Below are 24,573 nucleotides of genomic sequence, written 5' to 3'. Positions count from 1 at the left end.
GATAATGACGAGCGCAGCCCAAACAGGTATGAGGAAAGGGCTAACAGCGTGGCCTGAAACCATGTACTGTATATGTGCGTGAATGTCGAGACCAATTCACTAGACATGTTAAATATACTGTCCCACTTTGTAATACGTTCTCCAAGTGTCTGACTCCCACCTCACCCCATCATTAGGCGAGACACAGGTAAAATGGTCGTTGTGATGATGATGATAATAATGATGATGGTATTAGCTTGTAGATAGATAGACAGATAGTAGATAGGTAAATAAATATATAGGTAGGTAGATAGTTGGATAGATGGACGGACAGACAGTTAAGTAATAATGATATGCTGTGGAAACTTACGTAAACGAGAATCATTACATGCAACGGAAATTAAATTATTGACTCTGACTTCATTACGTTGAAAGACGTTTAATACATAGACCCGAGGAGAATTAAATATTAAATGCTATCATAAACTGTGTCTTAAGTCACTTCATCATGGAAATCTTACAACTGAATGGATAACTAAGTAGATTAAGTGTCATAACTAACATCATCATCTGTAATGTCATAGTCACTATACTGATGTTTTGGTTATGGGCCACTCGGTGATTTGAAGGTGTTGTGTTGCGATCATAGTATAATTTTGTATATTTTGCCTGGTATATACTTAAAACAAGAAACTTTGGAGTAGGAGTAATAAATATCAGTGAAATTTATTAGGAAGGAAGAGAGACGAGGCTAGAGAATATAGGAGTACGCAGGATGCACAGACAACAGGAAATCTATTGTTCCTTGACGAGGGTATCTGTTAGATTAAAACAAATGACATCACAAGCTAATTCCACACACACACACACACACACACACACACACACACACACACACACACACACACACACACACACACACACACACACACACACACACACACACACACACACACACACACACACACACACACACACACACACACACACACACACACACACACACACACACACACACACACACACACACACACCAAGAATCACTTATCCAGCCAAAATAAACGACCATCCCTATCACCCATCATCCATATCACCCATCCTCACTCCCGTCTTACTCAGTACTAACCCCCCACATCCATCCCCCTCCCCTTTTCATCTTCATTCTGAACTGTATTTCTGAAACCCAACCTTCCCTCACCCATCGCAACCCTTTCCTTCACCTTAACTGTCTTCATCCCCTCAGCCTTTCTTCTTTGTCCTCACTCTTCTCCTCAACCCCCAAACTATCCTCCTCACCCCCTCCGTCCCACTTTTCTCAACCCCCCACCTCCCCGTTTATCTGCAGGCGTCTCCTATCGATCCCACCCAGGGCCTCATTAGTGCGGCCAGCCAGTGGTAATTAGCTGCTTTGCCTGTGATTAATGGCAGGATTATATTGTACATTTTTCTTCCTTTGGCCGGAGTGAGTGAGCGGTGGTCTTGGCTGAATAATTGTGTGAGGGTTGGTGGAGTGTAGGAGAGATAGACAGAAGAGATAGATAGATAGACAGATAATGGAAGGATTGCACAGATACAGAATACATATAAATACTGAGGTAGAGACAGAAATAAAAGACAGGAAGGGAGAGGGGCAGCGTGGGGGTTTGTCGCCCCCCTCTCTCTCTCGTGTGGTCAACTAGACTGAGAGGAATGGTGTACCTGCTTTACCCTTCCACACTAATCCCTCACCTTACTACCCTCACCCCTCAATACTGTCTCGTTTACCCATTATCTCTACCCTCTTTACTATTTCCTCTCTCTCTCTCTCTCTCTCTCCTTCCTTTTCCTATGGTTTCTCTTTTTTCTTCTCTTCTTCTTCATTTCTCTTTCCCTCCTAGTTCTAGCTCCCCTCCCCTTTCCTCCCCTTCTTTTCCCTTTCACTCTTTCCTCCTCTCCTTGTTCTATCATCCTCTTTCATTCTATGCTCCCCTTCCGTTTTTGCCACTTGTTCTTGTTCCATTTTCTCTTCTTAATTCCTTCCCTAGTTCACTCTTCCTTCTCTTTCTGTTTTTCTGTCTGTCTGCTCGCAACATTGTGGGAATACTCGTGGATGGAATTGCACTAAATCTTGAATAACGATTATGGATCATCAGCGGAACAATTCTTTAAATTTTGGTCGAAAAATGTCAAACGTCAGGGTCATAAACAACAAGAAGGGGGGAATAGTTTTACTCTGGAGGAGGTATGGACTCTTCAGGTGCTCTTATCTCGAATTGTTCAGGGGGTTTGGGGGGAATGTATATACGCCAGCGCACAAAATTAGTAATTAACGTTTTGCGGTATTTTGTGTGAAGGTAAATTTAACACGAATGAACAGAAGGGAGGTGTGACACTGTGAAATGTGGTGGTGTGTAAATGGTGTTACAGTGAGTGGTGTGGTACGGTGTGATGGTATGAGGTGCACCTGAGAGAGAGAGAGAGAGAGAGAGAGAGAGAGAGAGAGAGAGAGAGAGAGAGAGAGAGAACGGACGGTTGGAAGGTGGGGGAGGGAGAAGAAGGGGGGTGATGAGGGAAGAGAGATGATGGTGGAGGATGGAGAGACATAGCACCAGAAATATGGAATAGAAAACTTACCTGGATATAATACTACATGGCAATCACATTCAGCCACCTCACAATGTCCTTATGTTGGCTATTTAATCACCGTAAGACATTCTGCATTTAAGCGACGGCACTTAGATTCAAAAATTCATAAGAGAGGTTGCTGTGCCGAGGCTGGAGGAGGGAAGGGGGAAGGGGAGGTAGATGGAAGGGAGAGGGAGTGGGGGGGTAGAGGGAGATGGAGCGGTGTTGGCTGGGGGGAAGTTGATGCTTGTTGGCTCTATGCGAGGTAGGTGATAGCCTGGCAAGTTTTCGTTACAACGTACGTAACCATGTTCAGAAGGGATATTTTTATTTCACTTCTTCATCATCTGAACGACTAGTAAATAAAAAGATATAGTTATAATAGCCCAGAGTACGAGATTTGACAGCGTAGGAATGTGTGGTGCGTCGTGGCGAGGTAGGGAATGCTTGCTCAGATACCATCAGTTAATATAGAGCACTATTTTAATTAGCTAATCCACGGGTTTTCAAAACAAAACAAGGGTTGACTGTAATGAAGATACAATTGTGTGTATAGAGACAGGAGGAGATTATCGGGACAATTGTTTCTTTAGCTTTGTTTCATCAGATGAACAAGTACTGGCAATTCGGGAGAGACTCGCCGGCTTATGATCCCCTGCTTCCACTCCCCAGGTTCCCTTGCCACGTCTAGAGTGTTTTGGCTATCCGTATTTTTTTCTGTGTTTTTTAGCGTTTCAAGAGAAGACGGGAATATAAGAAGTCGAATGAAGACCTGTGTGACCTGCGGTGGTCGTGAGGGTGACGTGGAAGAGACGCAGGTGACGTCGTAGTTACTAGAAGGTATGGAAAGGAAGAAGTGCACAAGTGTTGCCTCCATGGCCTTGTTGGTGGCCAGTCGACTGGGTAGGAGAGTGAAGGTGAAAAATTTACAAGAATTTGAGATGTTCTTGTAGGCGTGTGTGTAGCTGTTTAAGTGAATGAAATATATAATTAAGTAATTAGGTAACGGTGAATGAAGTAATTTGAGATTATTATTTTGTAGGGTAGGTAGGTAAGGGAAGAAGTGTTGTTAAGTACGTAAGTCTAGGAATGAATTACACCAGAAGATGTGGTGTTTTGTAGATAGGCAGGTTGGTAGTTAGGAAAATGTATTGCCTAAATTTAACTAAGTGAATGAACGATACATGTGAGGGTATGATACTCTTGTAATGAGGTAGTTGAAGAAGCAGACTGTTGAGAAAATAGGAACTGAAGGAAGGCATTACGAGATTATATGGCATTTCTGTCGGTGGTATTGATAAGCATAGATAGAGTGGCGTGGTGTTAACATGATCGACACGCGATCAAATTGCTCTCACGCAACTAGGGTGGGAATGATGAGCGTTTATTTATTTTTTTTTGCACGACTGTATTATTGCGCTGGCATTTCTGTGTGTTAGAATTCAGTTCATCACATAGAAAAACAATCCTCAGTTATTTCCATGTCCAGCATTATTGAGCCATCGTATGTTTTAATTATTAATTCCCAGAGGGGCATCACACACACACACACACACACACACACACACGCCTCTTTATCTGTCCACCTGTCTGTCTATACCAATCTGTCTCTGTGTAGTATTTATTGTTTGTTTTAGCGATGCATACTTAGGTTAAAAAAAATGCTAACAGCTAATTTCAGATTACTCCAAGGTGGGGCGTGAGACACATACCGGTACTGTAGTCCAGTACATGTAAAAGCACAAAATGACATAGCTCTAGCTGGTTGCATTCTGTGGCAATTCTCTCTCTCTCTCTCTCTCTCTGCATGTATGTATATATGTATTTATATATATTGTATGTATGTATGTATGTATTAAATATATATTATGCTCATGATATTAATTTGGGGTTTTCGAAGGTATACGTATAGCGTGATCGTCACGATAACTGTGGTGTTATGATTTTTTTTTCTTTTTTAGCTGCGTTGGGATTGAGGTGGTGCGAGATAAAAGTGCGGTGGGAGTAATAAGCTTGTATGACCCCGCCGCCACCACCCCATCATAATTCCCGCATTTTTGGATTAATCGCGTAATTGGGTCAGTAAGACGATTATGGGGTGGTGGTAATCGGGCTGGGGGGTTGGGGGATGGGGGAAAGGAAGGATGGGGAGGGAGAGATGAAGGGAAATGTATGGGAAATGGAAAGAGGATATCGGATGGTGTGGGGGTAGGGATGAGGGAAATGAAGGGAATTGTATTGGAGATGGAAAGGGAAAATGGGGTGATAAAGGGGATGGGGATTGTGGAAATGAGAGAGTATGAGGGTAAGAGGAGTACTTCCAGAAGAGAGGGAAGAAGAGTTGGGAGGCAGTTGCGGAATGGATAATGCGGTGGCGTGGGAACTGAATATTTGTGAAATTTTATTCTGTTTCACAGAAGAATTTTTGAACTGAAATTCAATATCACCGTGTTCGCTGTTCTTCCAAAATTCACTAAGACTGTGTTCTCACTTTTTCCAAAATTCGATATGACTGTTCGCTGGTCTTCCAAAGTTTCATACTGTGTCCGTGTGTTAACAGATCTTCCAAAATTCGATGTGACTGTGTTCGCTGTTCTGTGCCCTAATGTGATATGCATAGAGTATCGCAAAACAGTCGGTATTGCCAGTTTAGAGCTTTCCGCTCTTTTTGTATTTTTTTTTCATATATTGCAAAATAATCACCGTTTTGTGCGAAAGCGTTATTATAGCGCTTTTAATCACCCCTAGTACCAAATCTTGCTCCTTTTCATTGTAAGGGGATGTAAGTGTTATTTTATAACACTGACACATTCCTAATCGAAGCAGACGTTAAAAAAGCGTACCGTACAAATTTTTCATCTTTAACTCTTTATTTAGTCGATACCGGCCTGTAACGACGAGCACGTCCATATATGCAAACTGCACAATCGTGTCCAAATCGTGTCCGTTTCAGTCCTCCCACCGGGCAGTCGTCGTGGTTCAGTAGAGGGAACGGGCTTCTTACCTTTTTTTTTTTTTTTTTTTTGTTACATAGAGAAGCTTGTTTAGCAAAACACATTTAATCAGACACAGATAATATGAAAAGCACACTAAAAAAAAAATAAATAAAGCACATGCACTCAACACTGCCATGTACTAATTTAACTATTGTTATTCAGGCACATGCACAATGAATGCATTAAAAACCAAGCCCCTTCACTCTAAATCCTGCACACACTCAGTAGAACAATATAATACTCACGCATTTTGTAAGCTTATCGGAGCAAAGTATGCACACTTAATGCACTCAAAACTAAGCACACACACTGATACACTGCCACACACTCAGTCTTATGCACTCTGTAAACCCCTACAATCAATGTACACGCTCTCAGCCAACCCCTTATAATCAAACACACGCACTCAGGACACTGAACGCACTCAGTAAAGCCCTCGTCTTGAAGCACACGCACTTGAATCCACTAAGTAGCAGGTGTAAGACTTGTAAACATATGATAAGGCTGTGTGTGTGTGTGTGTGTGTGTGTGTGTGTGTGTGTGTGTGTGTGTGTGTGTGCTTATGTATGTACGTTTATTTGTGTTTATGCTTGCATATGTGCATGTTTGTGTGTGTGTGTGTGTGTGTGTGTGTGTGTGTGTGTATGTGTGTGTGTGTGTGTGTGTGTGTGTGTGTGTGTGTGTGTGTGTGTGTGTGTGTGTGTGTGCTTATGTATGTAGGTTTATTTGTGTTTATGCTTGCATATGTGCATGTTTGTGTGTGTGTGTGTGTGTGTATGTGTGTGTGTGTGTGTGTGTGTGTACGAGTGCTTTATATGAGTGTGTATGTAAGCCTACGTCATTGTGTATATGTTTGTGTGTGTGATGTGCGTGTGGATAATTGTATCAGCTTATGTGTGTGTATATTTATCGCATGTGTATTTGTCAATGCGCGCGTGCTTTGTGCTTTGTCTGTGTGTGTGTGTGTGTGTGCGTGTGTGTGTGTGTGTGTGTTTAGGAATGACCTCTCACATTAAAAGAGTCATAATGCGACTGAAATTTGCCGAGTAGACAACATGAAACGACAACACTATATAGTAGGCCTGGGCATTGCAGAATAAATCGGTAAGGGAAGAGGTGCAGCGAAATCTCCATTCACTTAGAAGACGGCTTTGATTCCACTGGGTCGGGCGGGGGCGGGTGTTGAGAGGAGAAAGCCGAGAATGAGAGGAGAGGAGAGATTTTCCAAACAGAACCCGAATCATGACACCCATTGTCCCCGTGACCTCCAAATCCTCTTGTTGACCTTTCGCTGACCGCAACTGACCCCCGTGGCCCACCTCACTGCACTTGTCATCAGGCCGCGGTCAGGTCAGGTCACCCACCCCAGGAAGTCTAGGCATAAACACGGCTTCCGGGTGAATGGCGGTATTGGGGAGGGACTCAGGAGGGGGCGGTGTAGGGGGAAGTCGCTAGAGAGGGAGGCTTAGAGTAGGGTGGGGTGCGAGGGGAGATGGACGTGAGGTAAGACAACAGGCGGGGTTCTTCCGGGGCAAGTGGTGATTTATTATGGTCTTCAGGACGTCTGGCGTAGGAAGAGATTTATTTTCGTCATGGGAACTGCCCCCAACAAGTGATATGCATCTAAAAAAAAAAAAAGTGCAGATGGTTAGCTTTGTGAGGTGGAATAATGTTCTCCTATTTTGTACTTTATCTCGTTTGTGGATCGTACCTCACCACATTTTTAAGAGGAGGAAAAAGATGATGATTGATGATATGATGATGATGATGATAATGATGATGATGGTGTTTGCACAGGGAGTAGTTGATAGATACATACAGTAGATAGACGGAATGTTTGGCGTCTAATTTGTTCGCTTAAAGTTTCCAGTAAGAATTGCTTACAGTTTATGGGATGAAAGAGAGTGTAAGATGAGGATGATCTCCAAGAGGGAAGTGCATGAGACCCGTAGCGAATGAAGAGTGTGTGGACTGCGGATTATTAACAGGAAGAGGGCAGGCGGTAGCAGATTAGTGGAGGAAGAGGAGGGGGATCGGTGAGGAAGATGTGAGGTATAAAGGAGGAAGAAGAGTTGAATATCTGACACTAAGACAGGAGGGTGGCTTATGTAGACAGCTCTTCTCAAAGGAAATAGGATAAAGGATGAGATGGAAGTGAGAGTAAAGGGAAAGGAAGAGGAAAAGGCGAAAGATGAAGGAAAGAGGTATGGAGGGGGAGGAAAAGATGATGAGAGAATCGGCAGGAAGCATTAGCACGAGCTGGTAGGAAGGGCGGAAGGGGGAGGTGGTGAGGGAAGGAGGGGAGAGAGAGGTAAGTGAGGAAAGGAGAAGAAAAGAAGGGAAATGAAGAGGCTGTGACGAAAAGAACGATGGACGAAAACTTTAAGGAAAGGAGTTCCGGTCATATTCTTGAAAAAGAGAACTTGATATAGCCAGCTCTCGATTATTTTTTCAATAATTTAAGGAGAATGTGTGAACAAAATGTGATTAGCTTGCATGGCCACGGTAGAGTTTTGTCAGTTATTAAGGAGGAGAGGCAGAGCCCAGATTGTTATGGTGTTTCACAAAAATGTTTGGAAGCCCAGATAAGACTTTTAACTAAATTCAAATCCTCTAACTACGCAGCACAATACAGTACTCCAGTCGAGGATCAAACTATCACCCTGTCGGTCACCAGTTCGTTACCTTACTATAGACTACCACCAGCTTTTGTTTTTAACGATAGAGGTAAAAATCCGTAGAGCAAATGCTAATAATCATCCCCTGTAACTCACAATGAACGTTACAGTATCCGTAAAGCGATGACAGCCACAAAAATCACCAGAAAAAGTTGTTAAAATATGAGATAACGGTGGGTAAATGAGCGGACACGGAGGTACCACTTTACTGCTACCACCCTGCAAAAATCACAATACATATTATCACCCCTTCCCCCATCCCTTTCCCTCCCTACCTATCCGCTCTCCCTCCCTCCCTACCTCTCCGCTCTTCCCCCCTACCTGCCTCTCCACTCTCTCTCTCCCTCTTCTTCTCTTTTCCCCTTCTCTCAGCCCTTCCACTTTCATATTACCTTCCACCTTGCTCCACTCCCTCCCTATTTTCCTCCCCTCTCCTTTTCTCCACTTTTCTCGTTCTCCCAGTCTGCTATCTTCCCCTTTCCCCTCATCTCTCCCTCCTCCCCTCGTTCCCTTCCCTATCCTTTCTTCCTTTCTACACTACTCGTCCTACTTATATTCCCCTCCCCCTCTCTTCCTTTTTTCCATACCTCCTCTTCCCTTTCCTTTTCACTATTCTTACCACCATCTCCACCCTTCCTTCCTCTGTCTTTTGCTTTCTGCTCCTTCCTTCCTCCTTCCTCTCACTCCTTATCCTCCCTGTCTTTTTCTTAGCCTCCTGTCCCCATCTCTCTTCTTCCTTTCCTCTTTCTCTTCTCTCCCCTAACTCTCGTTCTCTTCTCTTCCCCCCTCCTCTACACCTCCCTCCCCTTTACCCCTGGGACCCCAGCACACACACACCGTCAGAATAATCGCTACCTTCATGTCCTCACCGGGTCCCAGTTTACCCTGCCAGTGCACCCGCCAATTATAACCTAATACGCTATTAACCCTACCACCACACACATAAAGGGGGTGGGTGGGCAGGCTGCAGTGTACATGTGTATGAGTTCCCGACCAGGTACTATAAAGATACCGTGATTACTCGCCTGGAAGCTGGATGATGATGATGATGATGATGATGATGATGGGAGGCGATTGGAATTGGTGCAACGCGTCGTTTTCCATGTTCCTTGAGTCTGAGCTCGACATTTTAACTGAGAATAGGTAGCATGTCCTTTCAAATGCTTGATTATTTTACATTCTGTCGATTCTGCACTATTTATCTGTCTGCTTTCTGTTTACGTATATCTGTCTGTCTCCTTATGTCTGCCTGTCTGTCTGTCTACTGTACACTAACATTACGGATTGAAAATAAGCTTTACCATCAATACACCTCAATTAGGATTAGCCGCTCACTTTAATTGGGTGTTGAGTTTTTCGATTAGGTATTGATTACTGAAGAAATTAATCCCTCTCTCATCGGATTGGCTTGGAGTGAGATGGATTTTGTGGCAATATCGTTGAGATTAAGAACCATACCCAATCCTGCCTTAATCCGGGCATTGGTTGTGGTTGGATTGGATCTGAGTTGAGGTGAAGAGTTGATCGATACATACATACATACATGCATACGTCTCTCTCTCTCTCTCTCTCTCTCTCTCTCTCTCTCTCTCTCTCTCTCAGCCACCAAGGGAAGGTGAGAAAGGGGTGGGGTGGGCTAATACCCTAATTAAAGAGAGGGACAGGTGTGAAAGGTAATGACAGGTGACCCTTAATGAGGTAACGATAGGAAGGGGAGGATAGGGTGAAACTAAGCGATATAGCCAACCCAGCCAGTCCACTCAAACCATACCCCAAATCTACACTTTGTCTTGTGATGCCTGTTGTACTTGATTAATTTTTATTTATTTTTTTATATTGAGAGAGAGAGAGAGAGAGAGAGAGAGAGAGAGAGAGAGAGAGAGAGAGAGAGAGAGAGAGAGAAATATACACTTAGTCAACCAATCAACTGCACGCTTATACAGCAAACGAAGCCCATTCAATAGCCTGCCTACCTACCTGCCTACCTTCCTGCCTACCTACCTACCTTCCTGCCTACCTACCTACCTTCCTGCCTACCTACCTACCTACTTACCTACCTACCTACCTACCTACTTACCTACCTACCTACCTACCTACTTGTTCACCTACCTACTCACCCTCCTGCTTACTTACTTACCCGCCTACTAACCTACCTACCCACCCTCCTACCTACCTACCTACCTACCCACCCTCCTACCTACCTACCTACCCACCCTCCTACCTACCCACCCTCCTACCTACCCACCCTCTTACCTACCCATCCTCATACCTACCCACCCTCCTACCTACCCACCCTCTTACTTACCAACCTACCCTCCTACTTACCTACCTATCCTCCTGCCTACGTACCTACGTATCCATTACCTACCTACCTACCTACCTACCTACCAACCAACCCCCTGATAGCCACACTCCTGCCGTCATTCCTGCTCTACTTGTAACCTATTAGTCAGAAGTGGCTGTACGTTTTCCTCGACAAGATAAGTCGTATCTCCAAGAGGCTCTTATCAACACCCGGGCTATGCTGGCGAGGAGGCTGTAGGAGGGGATACTTCGCCTGAGGATGAGAGCTAGGAGAGGAGGAGAAGAGAGGGGAAGAGAGGAGAGGAGAAGAGAGGAGAAAGAGAGAGAGAGAGAGAGAGAAAAGAGGAGGCGGGGAGAGGAAGGAAATAGGTGAAGAGGAGGGACTACCACATGCAAGGATGATGATGATGAGGAGGAGTAGGCAAGTAGTAGTAGTAGTAGAAGGAGGAGGAGGGAAAGAGAAGAAGGAAGGCGGGAAGAGGGGTGTGAAGAGGAGGTAGAACTAGATGGGAATATACTTTTAACGTAAGGATGATGATGATTATGAGGGGGACGAGAGGAGAAGGAAGAGGAAAAGAAGGAATAAGGAAGATGGAAGAAGAGAATGAGAGGGGAAGAGGAGAAATAAAGAGGTAGGACGAGGGGAAAACTGGGAGCGAGGAAGAACATGGAAGAGAAGGGGGAAAGAGGGAAAGAAGGGAGATTAGGAGGAGGGGAGAGTATGTAGAGGAGTTGGGAGAACATCACTTCTGTATCGAGTGCCTTTCTGATTAGCTGAATAAAATCGTGTGACGTTAGCCAGATTAGGTATTAAAGACGTTATCAGGTTGGAGTTATGATATCCTGCTTCCTTCTCGAGGAGGAGAGAGAAGAGGAAAAGGAAGAGGAAGGAGAGTGGGAGGTGAGGGAGGAAGAATGAAAAAACAAGGGAGGGGAAGAAGGAAGTGGAGGGGGAAGAGATAGGAAAGGTTAATGAAGATAAATTTAGAACAGCGGGATTATCACGTATTTAATGAGCAAGATTCCTTTATTGCGTATCAAGTCTCAAGTAAGTGTAAATAAACTTTTTACTTCGAATGTACAACGCATCCGATATGTGGTGGTGGTGGTGGTTGATGTTAGTGATTCATGATAATAATAATAATAATAATAATAATAATAATAATAGTGGTAATGATGATGATAACAGGTGACATGCTCTGATAATTGTTAATCTCCTCTCATTTTCTTCCATTATTCTCTCACTCTGTTAATCTCTCTATTAGCCAGCTTATCTCTGTGTGTGTCTGTGTGTATGCATGTATGTCATTATCACTGTCACGCACACATTGGTTTTTTGCTCTCCTCCATTTTCTATTAGCGCTCTCTCTCTCTCTCTCTCTCTCTCTCTCTCTCTCTCTCTCTCTCCTTAATGACTGAAGGGGGGTCGCTGAAGGGGTGGGTGAAGGGGGCTGAAGTGGCGCCTTAGTTGACGAGGCCGCCGTCAGAAGAGGACTTGGAGTGTCCTTTGAGAGGATGGGGGTCTGCGGGGGAAGGGAGAGAGGGAGGAGGAAGTGGGAAGGGAGAGGGGAAAGGGGCAGAGGAGGGAGGGGGTGAGGAGGGAGAGGGATAGGAGGGGAGGTTAGATGGAAAGAGGAAGGAAGGGGAGGGAGGGGAGCACAAAGGAGTACAAATGAAAGCAAACAACAACACACCTACTGTCCCTTTGAGGCTGTTTGGTATACAGTAAAGTGGGTTATAACCAAAATGTTAATTATTGTAGGAATCAAGGGAGGGGATCACAGCGAAAGAAGTGAAGGGGGAATGGAATATACTATAATAGTGAGGAGGAGGGGGAGGTGAGAAGAAGGGGAGTGAGAAGAAAGAAAGAAGGTTAGTAGATAGAGGAACAGAAGAGGAATCAAAGAAGAAAAAGGGACAGAGGGAGAGGAGGTGTATGATGGTGGTGGCGAAGGTAGAGAATTGAGGAAGAAGAAAAGATGCAGTATAGTTAAAGTCTGTGCAGCAAGAGACAGTGCGTGTTGCAGTGTGAGATTTAACTGAGAGGTGTGGTAGAGTGAGGTGTGACAGTATGAAGTGTGGCAGTACGAGGTTTGGCAGGACATGGTCTGGTGGTGGTTGGTTTATCAGTGTGAGATGTGGCAGAATGTGTTGTTGCAGTGTGCAGTATGGTAGTGTGGGCTGTGTCTGAGTGTGGTGTAGTGCTGTATAGTGTGGCAGTGTGAGTGTGGCAGTCTGAGGGTAGGGTGAAAGACGTGCCTGTGTGAGGTGTGATGTGGCAGTGTGTGGTGTCAGAGTGTGGTGTGGCTGTTTGGTTATGGCGATACTAGGTGTAGCAGTGTGACGTTTGACTGGTTAGGTGGTCTGGGTGAGTCAGTGCGAGGTAAAACATTGTGTGGTGTGGCAGTGTGAGTTGTGCATGCGGGAAGAGAGAGAGGGGAGAGGCCGAAGCAATAGAGGGAAGTAGAGCAAAGGAGGAGGAAGGGGAAGGAGGATTAGCGGGAAGGGGAGCGGGCCGAGAAGGACATTGCGTGAGGGAAAAGAGGGAAGGCGTGAAGGGGAAAGGACAGACGGAGGGGAATTGGGGAGGGTGTGGAAGAGGGAAGAAGGGACAGGAAGCAAAAGAAAAAATAAGTGAGTGAAAAGAGAAAGAGAAGGGGAAAGAGGAAATGCGTAGAAGGAAAAGGTCAGACGGGGGGGGGGATGGGGAGAGTGAGAGAAAAGAAGGGAGAGTGCAAGGGTTAACCGATAGTCTGTCTTTAATTTATGCAACCGGACAAGCCTGGAACAACGTTGAAGGATTTTTCAAGCTCTTGAAAATCTGACCCTGAGCTTGAAAGCTTGAAAGAAAAAAAGAAAAAAAAGGAAAGTAACTCGTCTTGAAAAATATATGTGAAAGAAAAAAATAAGGGAGATTGTTATGCAGTGTTTTCTAGGGAAAAGTATGATGCATAATCTACTAGCGCTACCCATTTTCAAACAGTAATTTTCTTGCATCTGTATCTGGACACTTACTAACCCTATCTTGGACGCTATGCGCACTTAGGGTTTTATTCAAGTTGACGACAGATGATTTTTTTCTACATAGGTCTATCCCTAGAAGATAGAAGAGTAAAATTTTCTCGATTATAGCCTTTTTCTGTGCCTGGATTTTGCTCTAGTAATTAAGTTCATCTAGTGCCAGCCTGTGAAGAATTACAGAACGTGTCAGTATGAGCTAAACTTTTAAACAGGGTCTCTGTATATTGAATGAGCCTTATTCCCTTCAGCTCATCAATCCATCATCTCGCAAGTTTCCTTTCCCCTACTGAGATCACGTTTAGAAATTACCACCATCATTTTTTCTGTCCGATAATCAATGTGTTCCACCAGACGAATCATCCCCCATTCTTTAACGTTCCTTTCCATAATCATCCCATTATTTTATCTATATAATAGGTGATTTACTTCACCCAGGAAAAAAGCCCATTATCTTATATCCCCATTCCCACCTTGACTAAGCTCCACCCGACTGATCTCCCAATAATTTTTTTATGTAACCCTTTACCCCTTCAGTACCATGACCTGTCATTTTACTCAGGCAACCAGCAGACTGTTTTCTTCAAATCGGGGAAGGAATTCAAGTAGCGAGTGAGTTATATAAGGTTGTCACACTTCTGTAGTTCAGAAAGTCTCTCAGAACCTAAAGAAAATCGCTTGAAGGTATTAAGCCTAAGGTAAAAAAGAACATCATCTTAGTGAAGGTGTTTAATATGATGACACCTGCTGTATTTTACTCCTGATGAAGGGATTAATGGAGGCTTTGACTTTCTTTGGTTAATCTTGCTTGGAAGGTGCAGCCTTTGCTGGATTTAACGTTTCCGTCCTTATTTCATCGTCAAAAATAGTCATAACATCATACTTGGTCGTCCTTCCGCTCCCTCGACGTCCCATCCAATCATTCCCCCACTATTATTCGATCTAATAAATGGTTCAGTCCACTCAGAAGATCAGTTGGCCATCTTGCAATCCCATCTAACCATTCCCTCGATGCTCTTCGGTCTAATAAGCAATTTAGTCCACTTAGTAAATTAGCCAGTCAGCTTACAGTCCCCCTCTCCCTCCCTGAAAGCCTTATTCAACTTTTTTTTTTTCAACATTTTCCGATCAAATAAGCACTTCAGTCTACTCATCAAACCAGTCAGCCATCTTAGTCTCTCTCCCCTCCCATAAAATCCTATCCAACCAAGCCCGCAACATTTTCTTTTTAATAAGCACTTCAGTTCCCCTTCCTCGGAATCCTATCTAACTATTCCCCAACATTTTAAATAATCAAATCAGTTCACTCGCCAGATCAGCCAGCTATCTAGGTCCCTGTCTCCCTTCCCCGAAATCATGTCTTACAATTACTCTTAAGATATATTAATTTAATAAGCAGTTCAGTTCTCCTTCATCAGAGTCCCTACCAACCATTCTCCCTTCAAATATAATATGCACAAGTCAGTCGTCTTACAATTTCTAATCTTCTCCAAATTTCACCGACATTTTTTACTAGAAGTTCGGTCTATTCAACATATCATTCAGTCATCTTATCATTCCTCCTCCCCTCCTTTCCACCGAACTCCTCCCCGTCTTTCTTTCCCTCGAACTCGTGCCGCGTCCACAACAAACACCATTACGCGCCTCGTGACCTACCCCTTCCTCTGAAATGATTAAGCCCTCGGAAATTGCTGGCATTGGCTTCACTTACGGCGGGCGGCCGGGGTTCGCTGGTTTGCTCAGAGGATAATGAGGCTTCACGCTCGACACTAATCCCGTTCGACCGCGACACACGATTTCGTAACCCAGCGGGGGTCCTTTTCTGGTGAGACTGCGTACCTACTCGAGGAAGTATTTGCTTGCTTGTATGATGTTAGCAGAGTTGGGCTTAGAGGTTGGAAAGGGAGGATGGGGTGGTTGGGGAGGGGCTGGTGTCGAGTTTGGTGTGGGAAGGGATGGATGGGGAGGGGATGGTGTTGCCTATGGTGTTGGAAGAGGTAGGTAGGGAGGGGATGGTGTCGACTATGGTGTGGGAAGGGGAGGGTGATTTAGAGAAAGAGGTGAGAGCTTGGAGGACTGGGGTTGAGGAATATGACGAGGGACGTGAAGATACTAGTGTGAGAAGGAGAAGGCGGTGAAGAGAGGCGGGATCAGTTTGGAAGTCTTTGTGTTGAGCGTTGGAAGAAAGGGTGGCTTAAAATTATAAACCAGGGGAAGAGACTGGCTCAGAAGTATAAGTATACGATGGAGAGGGTGGTTTGTACAGTAGATATAGGTGTGGGGAGGAAGTCGGGATGGCTGGGAAGTGTAGCTGTGGAAAGGAATGGCTGGTGAAGGGAGGAGAGAACTGCTTGAAGATATGACAACATTGGGGATGAGGGAGGGAAAAAGGGGGTAATGTAGATTTGTAAGTGTGTGGGAAGGGAGACCTAGGTTGGGGGTGGGTGGGAGGAGGGAGGAAGGGAAATGAGGAGGAGAGGGGAGAGGGGATGCAAAAAGGGGAAGTAGGGTCAGGAAAGGGGAAGAGAGGGGAAGTAGGAAGGGCTTTGATTGTGTGCTTCTGAGACACGAGTGACCTCTTAAGAAATTAGACCGGATTTTTAGGAATGATTGTCGTGTGTTGCGTGCGTGTATGTTTTTCTGCTTGTATAGGAGAGATTGCACACTCCACTGCTTGCCTGACGTGGGGTATTGCATGAAAGGACCTGAACTGGGACTCTTGCTTTTAAGATATGAGGATTTTGCAGTAATGATTGTGTTAAGGAAGGTTTTACAGTAATGACTGTGTTGAGGAAGGTTTTGCTCTACTTGTGTAAATGAGACTGTGTACTGGACAACCGTTTACTTGATGTTATGGGTAGTAGAGAGAAACTGTTGGTTTAAATAAGTGCCATTCAGACACGAGGACTGCTAGTGGAACTGGTCCAGATCTTGAAGAGATGGTTGTGTGTGACGAAGGTAGTTTGTTGAGCTTTTATAAATAGAACTGCGTATGTAAGGACCCTCTGCTTGATTTTAAGAATGGTGAAGGGCAGGGTAGAGGATATGTTGGTGCGTTTCTTAAGATGGCGTCTTGGGCGATGGTGGCTGTACGAGTATTTAATGTGAGAAGGGCAGGGTAGAGGATATGTTGGTGCGTTTCTTGGATAAGATGGCTTCTTTGGGCGATGATGGTTATATTTTGTAACTTTATTTTTCATCCTGGCTTGGTTATGAATACTTTAGGTACATGTAGAGAGATGTGTACGATTTTATACAACATATGGTGTGCTTTATAACTCTGTCCTCATTCATATTTCCACATCCCAGAACGGAACGGAAGACCCTTTGTTTTTATCCAGGTCTCTCATGCTGATTATACCTGGTGCTGGGTGAGAGGGAGTGAAAGGTCAGAAGGAAGGGGAACTAAAGCAAGGAGAAGGAAAACTCTATGCCACATATAAAAATAATCCGTCTAGACAACAAAAACGGATCAACAGTAGTAGTTGTGGTATGTGCAATCCCAGGCTCATCTGAACGTGAACTCGGTGAATTGCAGGCTGAAACTACCCTTCTTCAGTCCACCATATTTCAGGGGAACGGGAGGGGGTTGAGGGACATTGTATAACCGAATAGTTCCACCGCCGGGTTATATAGGTGTCACTACGTGAAGGTGTCCACCCATCACCAAAAATGAAACAGAAAAAGACATCATCAACGTACTCCTTATACACGTGTCCCCGACCCTCATGCGTTCCTGAAATTATGAGCTGCGCCTGATCACTCATCTCTCTCCCTAATGACTACCTCTGCCCTGTTCTCTAAACTAAGGGTGCTCGGCGGCTCCGGGCAGGTTTTTATATGGCAAATAACAAAGGTGGCGGTGGGAGCATTAGGGCAGGTGTCACGCCAGAGCCAAGTGTGTAATATCTTCATCCTTTACACTCACGCAGACACATACATTTTCCGCTTCATCCCATCTTATCTTATTTTTTCCTCCCATGTTTTGTCGTGCCCTGGCCAACCCTGCCATGCCATACCTTGTATACATTACCCTGCTTTGTCTTGCCCAGGCCTATTCCAGACGTACGTTTTCTGCTCCAACTTATCCAGTTCAGTGTTTTCCTACCGGTACCTTATGTCCTGCCCTGCCCTTCCTTGCCCTGATTACTGTGCTTTTTACTTCATCTATCCAACTCTGCCCTGTCCTGTCCTGTCTCTACCCGTCCTGCTCTGCCCGACCATAAACTCAAGCACATTTTCAGTTTTTTTTTTTTTTTTTTTTTTTTTTTTGGTTCTCTTTCACCACCCTGTCCTGACTTACTTTATTCTCTGCACCTTTTTCTATCATTGTTCTGCCTTGTCCTGTCCACGGGAGCATGTTTTCTGCTCAGTTCTGCACTACATTTACGATAATGAAATACTTGATTGTCTTTACCGGGAATAGCAAGTCTAGTTAAGATGAAGAGAGGTGAACCGGTGGTGGCAGAGGGTAAGGAAGTAGGGTAGACGTAAAGAGTAAAATAATGTGGTTGGAACGGCACTTGAATACACGGACAAGAATGAAAAACTCGGAGGTTATTCTAGAGCAGGGCAAATCTAGTCATGATGGAGAGGTGGCCTGGGTGGTGGGAAGTGGGGATGGTAGTACAGTGGGGGTTTGGGATGGTGGGGAGGAAGGTAGTCGTGGTGAGGTGAATGGGAGTGATAGATGTAGTTCCTGTAGTGAGGTGGCATGGAAGAAGGTTGGTAAGGTGATGGTGGACTGGAGAGGGTTAGGAAGGAAGGTGGCAATGGTAAGATGGATTGAAGGGTAGGGGAAGGGGGAGGCAGTGGAGGAAGGAGTTTTAATCTGGTGGATTGGCCAGGGGTGGTGTGGTGTGGCGTCACTGGGGGGGTTAGGGGAGGACAGGGGTGGGGGGTCGGCACGTAGCTGTCCACACAAATCCCTGCACGCAATTTATCTTCCCACCGACTGCACGGCGACCCTCGAACCGCCGAACGCTCACTCAAATATCACCCTTGAATCCAGTCTCCACACGGCTCCTTTTACCTCTCCTATTCCCATGTTGCTTAAGGTCACTTTTTCACCTTAGAGAGTTATCAGGTTAATTTACTTTATGATATACCTGGAGGAGAGTTACCGCGTCATGCATAATGTATTTTTGCAAATTGGGGAACAATTTTCGCGACAATATAAAATTGAATGGGCGTGAAGGATGAAAACGGACTATAATTTTGACAATGGGGGGTGAAGAGGGGGTGGAGGGGATGGAGAGTGTGTGTGTGGACTGGGTGGAGGGAGAGTGGAGGGGAGGCTAAAGAGATGGGGAGGAGATGCAGGGAAAGTGGAGGAGGGTGGAGAGGAGGGAGATTTGGAGGGAGACGGAGAGGAGGAGAAGAGAAATGGACGGTGGAAAGGAAGTGGAGGATTGGACTGGTGAGAGAGTAGAGGGAAGTGGAAGGAGTGGAGAGGAAGCGGAGAAGGAAAGTGGAGGTGGAAAACGCTGTGTGGAGCGGCGGCTTAGAGGAAGAGTGGAAAGGGAAGAGGAGGAGGAAAAAAAAGTGAAAGAGGACGGAGAGAGGGTGAAAGGAAGCGAAAGGGAAAAAGAGGTGGAGGAAAATGAGGGAAGTGGAAGGGGTGCAAAGAGGAAGCGGGGAGGAAGGAGAGAAGGTGAAGGGAGGAGAGGTAGGAGGGGAGAAGAAAAAGGGGAAGATGACGAAGAGAAGAGGAGGGAAAGGGAGAAGAGGACAGAACGTGCAGAAAGGGGAAAAGAGTGATGGGACGGGAGGTAACAGAGGAAGTAAAAGATATAGGAAAACAAAAGGAGAGGAGAAGATTAGGCGAGAGGAGGGATGAGGAGGAAACAGGAGAGAGAAGAGGGTAGAGAAATGGAGAGAGAGAGCGGAGAAAGAGGTAGATGAGGAGGAGTGCTAGACAAGTGGGAGACGAAAGAGGAGAGATGAAGTGCAGACATCAGTAGGAAGAGGAAAGGAAGGAATGGGAAGAATAAGAAAAATAAGGGGATGTTAATGAGAGGTACAAGAAACGAGTAAAATGGGTAGAAGAGGGGATGAGAGATGAGAGGCATAAGAGGTGGGGGTGGGGGAGGGAGTAGAGGAGAAGGGCAGGGAAAGAGAGGAAAAGAGAACGGGAGAAGAGAAAAGAAACGGAGAACAATAGGAACGAAGGGAGAGGAGGTAAATGGAACGAAGGATCTAAAAGAGCGGATAGCAAGGAGGAGAAGGTGAAATTGTAAGCATAATAGGGTAGGGGGGAGGTGGTGAAGGAGGGGGTGGGTGGGAAGGGAGTTGGGGAAGAATGAGATGGTGGAGGATACGAACATAACACTGCTTCTAGGTAGACTATTGTGATGTGATGGCAGTTATTGTGTGTGTGTGTGTGTGTGTGTGTGTGTGTGTGTGTGTGTGTGTGTGCGCGCGCCCGCGTGTACGCGAGATAACTTGAGTATGTGTCGGTATGGGCGATAGAACTACTGTAAGCATCGGTGTGTGTGTGTGTGTGTGTGTGTGTGTGAGAGACAGAGAGAGAGAGAGAGAAACATGAAACAGTTATGTATAACTATGTGAGGAAAATGTGAACATATATGTTTACATAACCTACAGATGTACAAATCGACACCCACGTATATGTGCATGAGGGAGGGGAGGGGAGGGGCAGAGGTATGGGGTGCGGAAGGGGGGGAAGGGGCAGGAAGGATGGATTGGGGCGGCAAGGAGGGGTGAGGGGAAGGTAGGCGGTAGGGGAGGAGAGGGGAGGGGGAAAGGTGATAATTGCAAGGTGTGTGAGGCGTCCCCCTCTCCCCTCCTCCACACAAGCCAGGCAATCTCAGCAATGGCGGAGGGGGAGGGGGCGAGAGGGGCAGAGGTAGGCGTTATTTATTGCCTTTTACGGTAATTGTCGTGCTGGCCACTGAGTGATAACTTGCCCTAAACTGTATTGCCCCATGGAAAAACGTTCTCTCTCTCTCTCTTTCTTTCTCTCTCTCTGACTATGTTCCGTGGTAAGTAACCTTACGGCAGAAATCAGTTTGATAAGGAAAGTGTTTGTTTCTTTTTGGAGTTCCGGGCCTGCAAGATTCATTAGTGCGTCGACCTTTTTTCCCCCTAACATTGTATTTCTACTGTTATTTTCCCTTTTATCACCTTCCCTTTTTACTACACCTTTTTCCTCTCATTCTTTTTCTCGCTTGGTTAGATATTTCTTGTAGTAAGTTTTAATAAGTTTTACCCGCTTCGTTCTTGACCAGTAGGAATATTATGTCCACCTCTTGTGTTCCCTTCTTCGTTCTCTTCCTCATTTTTTCTCTTCCTCTTGTCTTTCCTCTGTTTTTACCTTCCTCTCCCTTCTTTCTTGTTCTTGTTTTTCCCCCCATCCCTCTTTTTCCCTATCATATTTTTGCCTCTCGCCGTCTTTTCCTTCTCCTCGTCTTTTCCTTCTCCTCGTCTTTCCTCTAACCTATATATATCTCCAGCCCTTCCTGCTCTCTTCTCTTTACGCCTTCCTAGCTACTTCAGTCTCCCCTTCTCCCACTATCTCCCACCCTCTCCCCTCTCCAACCTCAATCTTTCCTCGTTTCCTTCCCTTTCCCACACGTTCTTCTTACTTTTTTCTAATCCTTTCTTCTTGTGTGTTCCCTTTCTCTCCCTCTAATTTTTTCCCCTACGTGCTCCTCTCATATCTGCCTTTCATTTCTCTCCCTTCTTCCCTTCACTTTCAGTTCCTTCCTCTTTTCCTCCTTGGCCGTTCTCTCCCCTCCTCCCCCTCTCCTTCCCCATCTTCCTCTCCCTCCCATTCATCATACCCCTGCCTCCTTTCTTATTCTTTCTCCTTTTTTTCTTCTTTTCACATTCCGTTTTTGCTCCCCCTTTCCTTCCTCAATCCTCCTCCCATCATCTCTTAGTCTCATTTCGGTCCTCTCCTTCTCACTCCTCTTCCCATCGCCTCCGCCCCCCTCCCCCCTTCCTACTCCCTTTTCCTCTCTTCTTGCTCTCATCTGCTCCTCTCCCTCTTCCTATCCACCCCCTCCCCTCCTCATCCTCCCCCTTCCCTCCTCATCCTCCCCCTCCGCTCTCTCACTCTAGTCCAGTCTGAATGATAAAGATCGCCTGGGCCAATGAGAGGGCGAGGTGTGAGTGACGTCATGGGGGCGATAGCCAATGGCATGCCGGAATGTCGGTGAGGAATGACCACTTGAGGGGCGTGGGGGACTCTCTCACTTCAAAAAGAGAGAGAAAAAAGGAGGAAGGGGGGAAATAGAGAGAGAGAGAGAGAGAGAGAGAGAGAGAGAGAATCACCCCCGTCCACACTAACAAGAATTTTCTCCCTGCCTTCAAGCACACGCCATGTGTGTACGTACGTATGCATGCATGTATGTTTGGGGGGCAATCGACTTTATTTTACCACTAGGTTACGCTAGGTTAGGTTTGGCACTGTTAGATTAGGTGATGCACTTTACTGAGGCGACTTGTGTATAATATTCGCAAAATTTGGTTAGCGCCACACGATTACACTCAGCTTAGAAGACAGATTTGTGGCTGACAGTGGCTTAGTGATACTGCATTCCAAAGAAGTATTTTGTGGCTAGGTTAGGTAAGATTAGGGTAGTTTGTGCTAATTCACTGTCAGGGAGAGATGTTGGCTGACATGTTGATCACGTTAGTAAGCATTTTGAGTAAAGGTTAGGTTACCTCAATTTAAATTACGGTAGTTTAGCCTAGAAATGTGGTTAGATTTCGTTAGTTTGGCTTTGTATAGGTCAGGTTAGCAAATTAAGTTTGGTTAGGTAAGGCCTAGACAAAGCCTTCCACTGTATCACGCGTCGGGGTCCAAGTACTCGTAATATGATCTAAGCTGAGCGGGAGGGAGACACAGGATAGAACCAGAATTTTTCAGTTTCTTTAACGTTTCGGGCTGAACAGAACCAGTCTTTAGAGGGTCTAGCTCTGTGTAGCCCGAAACTTTAGAGACATTAAAGATATCACACAAAATACTGTGTTTCCCTCCCACTCAGCATATCCACCTATCACAATGATCCAGCCACAAATATGGTTCAAGAAAATTGTCAGCTTTGAAGCAGACATCCATATCCTTGTAAAAGTCTAATAATTACATCGTTGGTGGTCCTTCCTCTCCTCTTCGATCCCGCCCCTGCCACTTTCAAGCGCTTACCCGAGTTGCCCCTCAAGGCCCTAATAGTTACTTGAGTGGCAGGGTGTTGTTCTCAAGTGGGGGTAGTAAGGGGCTCTCAGTGGTAGTGGCGGCGAAAGTGGAGGTGGAGGAGCAGCAGGAGGTGACGGAGGAAGAGTGTGGAGGGAGGGAGGCCGAAAGGGGAGGGGAAGAAAAGAATGGTTAATAATAATAATAATAATAATAATAATAATAATAATAATAATAATAATAATAATAATGATAATAATAATAATAGTAAGAGAATTTTTTTTTCACAGTCGCCAGTTCTTCCATTGAATTAATTAACGGTTGAGGCACATTTGGGTTTTCACCATTACAAAAAATGTGACGTTACTCATATACAATACAAGCTTCATCCGCAGAAGTGGCAAGAACAGAAACTTAGATTAAGGATTGCATTGGTAACTGTAAATATAAAACTGACTTCTCTCTTTCCATTTCCAGTTTTCGTATGTGATGCTGCATTCGTTTCCATCCATCGTATGCTAACTGTGTGTGTGTGTGTTTGTGTGTGTGCGTGTGCTTATTGATGTTTGTCTTTGGATCTGTTTCAGTCATATCTGTTTTCTGTTCACTCTTTTGTTATCTTTGCTGTTGAATTGATCGTGCTGTCCCTTTTCCATCCTTTTATAACACCAACACCGGGAGAAAGGAAGCCAGGAGGAGGAGGAGAGAATAGTAAGGATGAGGGTGATATTGTAAATGGCGTACGAGGCTTTGTAGTATCGCTTCCCTGGCCATTTATTTTGCATATTGCACATTAATATTCTCTAGTGTGGTATTGTCCATAGTTTTATCTTTAATATGGATAGTCAGTTTACATTCAGAATGCAATCAAGACGTTCCTTCTTCCGCCCCATTTATAGCTTACGATTTTTCTTTTGCTTCCACTCGTTCTGATTTTCCATAAACATCCCAGCATGTGGATCAGAAACTATCGTCGTATACTGTAGTTTTTGCTGTCACATTATTTTCTTCGTCTCTTAAATCCTTGATGGCGCCACTTCCCAGCTTGTCCTTGCAGTGAGGCTTACGTGACCTCTTTTCCATTGTTCGTGAATATCAGTGATTTTTAAGAAATGTTCAAGTAGCTAATAATTTCCTTTTTTCACCCTTCTTCCTATTCCTAATTACTTTCAGATCTGTGCTTATTTTACTCCTTTGCTCCCATCCGTTTCTAGCTTCCTGTGCATCTCATTATCTCGTCACTTTCCCATCCTTCGTGAGCCTCGCAGCTTTGTGGGATAATTAATTGTATTATTATTTCGCCTTTATTATTTGCGATTATGATGCTTCTTAATTCGTCTTTTACTTACTCGCCCGCGTCCTTTCAAGCTTGCAATTATTCTTGTGCTGTCACCTAGTTCCCAGCCTCCGTAAGCATCATTGCTAAAAAAGGAGAGAGAGAAAAATGTATAAGTGATAGGAAATATTTTGTTACCCTCCATGTTCCTTCGTAAATGCTTTCGGATTTGGGTTTATTATAGTGTTTCATAAATAAACACTATAATAAACCCAAATCCGGAAGCAGTTAGGAAGAAACATGGAGGGTAACAAAATATTCCCTATCACTTATACATTTTTTTCAGAGTCTATCTCGCGGTGCCTTTAATTCCCTTCAGATCTGTTCTAATCATACTGCTTAGTTCGTGTCCACCTGTAATTTGCTTGTCATGCTTTCGCCTCATTCCCATCCTTCATGAACTTCTGCCATGAGAGAGAGAGAAAAAAAATGGAGCAAGAATTAATGGTTATAGTTGCCCACCCTGTCGTTTTCCACCTCCTCGCTCGTATCCATCTC

This window comes from Coenobita brevimanus, chromosome 64 (assembly GCF_032717465.1).
Source record: "Coenobita brevimanus isolate Jiangsu-jjx chromosome 64, ASM3271746v2, whole genome shotgun sequence".
In the NCBI taxonomy this organism is placed as follows: domain Eukaryota; kingdom Metazoa; phylum Arthropoda; class Malacostraca; order Decapoda; family Coenobitidae; genus Coenobita; species Coenobita brevimanus.
Note: the sequence above shows the minus strand (reverse complement) of the source record.